Source organism: Portunus trituberculatus, chromosome 50 (assembly GCF_017591435.1).
Source record: "Portunus trituberculatus isolate SZX2019 chromosome 50, ASM1759143v1, whole genome shotgun sequence".
Taxonomy (NCBI): domain Eukaryota; kingdom Metazoa; phylum Arthropoda; class Malacostraca; order Decapoda; family Portunidae; genus Portunus; species Portunus trituberculatus.
In genome coordinates this window covers 24,831,832-24,834,160 of record NC_059304.1, presented here as the reverse complement: position 1 = coordinate 24,834,160, position 2,329 = coordinate 24,831,832, and positions in this window count along the sequence as shown.

The following is a 2,329-nucleotide window of genomic DNA, read 5'->3' as shown; positions in this document are numbered from 1 at the left end:
TCGAAGCCTGCTTTTCACGGCAATGGCTACACCGTCATTGTGAGAGTTACTGTTATTTTGCTGATATACTCTATAGCCTGGTATCTTAAGTCGCGTCTCGTCGTTCAGTCCATGGCTGTTGATGAGAATAATATCTGGGTCATAGTGTCTGTAGGTGTTCATTAAGTCATACTTACGGTTCCCCCAGAAGAGAACATTGTGCTGGATTACGCGTAGTTTGGCCATTACTTACGTACAAAGGTATATCTACCCGGGAGTGCGTCTCGTACAACTGGATTGGGGTCGTTCTTGGCTCGCTCGTACTCCTCAGTCCAGGGGAGGATCCACGAGCTGAGGGAAGCCAAGTTGTCCTTCACGTGGTCCAGAACGCTCTGTTCCGCCTGTGAAGGGCCTGTGTGGTTCAGGATCAGGCTCCTGTTCCGGAGGAGGTGGTCGAGCTCGGTGCCGGTGGTGGGGAGCTTCCTCCTTTTCGGGAGTTTCCCAAGGAACCCGAATCTCACCTCCTCGGTGTCTTCCGTGTCCTCCGTGTCCTCCTCGTCCTCCTCGGGCTCAGAGTCGTCCGTCCCTCCTGTGCTTAGAGAGGGCGATGGTGAAGGGACCATGGGTTCTCCAGCGAGAGAGGCAGCAGGGCCGGCGGATGCGAGCTTTGCTGGGGAAGAGGCTCCTTGCATCGAGGTTATGGCCCTGCCTACCCCGTCAGACACTGCCTGGAGGATGTCATTAGGGACACGGAGTGGCGGTGGAGTCGATAGCTTGACCTCCGGTAAACCGTTCTCAGCGAGGCTCGCTGAGAGGGTCTCCTGGAAGCTGCCAGGATTGGATGCGTTGGTCAAGTGGGCGTGCATGAGGCACATGAGCCCAGCTAGTACCTTGGACGGGTCGGCCATGACGGGGTTAGAAGTTGTGGAGGCTTGTTGGGCGGCTTGGGCAAAGGAGACATTGGGCCGGACCCGGGCCTGCCGGGCGGCCTCCTCCTTCTTCCTCAGGGCGTCCTTGCGAACGGGGCACCGCATGGCCCTGGCACTGTGGTCCCCACCACAGTTGAGGCACTTCTTTTCAGAGGCTTTACAGTCTCTATAGATGTGATCCTCTCCGCCACACTCAGAGCACCTAGTATAGCCTGCTGGGTGAGGGCAGCTGTTGGTTGGGTGGTCCTCCACCGCATTGCACCTGTTGCAGGTGACAAGTGGGATGAAGACCTCCTGCCTCATCTGGTGTCCTGCCACGTGGATCTGGAAGAGGTTGAGCCCTTCCAGAAGCGCCTTCCGCGCCATTTGGGCGTCCGTGAAGGTGATCTTGGCCGTAGAGGAGCGGGGAAATTTAACCACTTCCTCCGCTTTAGCCCACGTGTGCCGGGCTGCTACCTCTGCGGCAATCTCCTCAGCTGGGTGGCCGTAGACCAGCTCGTCAAGGCCCAGGCATATCACCGTGCGCTGGGCACGCAGACCCGGGGGAACCACGGGTGTGAATCCCTCCGCTGCAAGCTGAGTGGGGATGCCATGCTGAAAGATGGCATCAGCATCCTCATCCGTCGCGGTGAGGACAATAATAGCATCCCTAGCAGGGATGGCTCTGGTGGCTTTCACATGTGGTGAAAGTATGTTCATTAGTTTAACCCGCACCCCATAATCCGCGGGGTGGGGATGTTTAATTCTAACTCGGCCCATAGTGCCTGTCAGCACATGACGGCCGAGTTAAATTGTGGTATTATTAGTTTCATAAATATAAACTGCAAATAATATTTGTTGGGGATCTTTTCAAACCAAAATTACCCTGTAGCAAATTACTTAAAAAAAAAAGATTACTCATAGATCCCATTCCCTGCAGGGATTTACATTTTTTGTTACTTCAGTGTGTCTGCATCTTCAATGTACTTTCCCAATGCATAAAAAATGCAGCAATGTTTACTGTATAGTATATACCCCATGCCCTACACAGATTCTCCACTTAAATTGCATAAAAAAGTACCATTTACTTTATAATAATGGGTGTATATTATCATTAAATTGCTACAAGGTAATTTAGGAATAGAAGTTATCCAAGCAGTTTCATTGCAACCATGAGACAATTTATAATTACATGAGGTTTATTGCCATAACTGCATATCTATCTGACAACTTTACTCATCCTCCACTTATTTATAGGTGGGAACATCAACTAAACTTGCTCCCACTGAAAATTCGTCTCCTGACTTTGCGGTGTTAACAAGTGCAAATTCCTTTACAGCTTTCCAAACCTGCTATCTTAAAGACAATTTGTATCTATGCAATTAATGAATTTGGTATACTATGATACACCTACTACAAGCTATTATTTGAGGGAAAGTTTT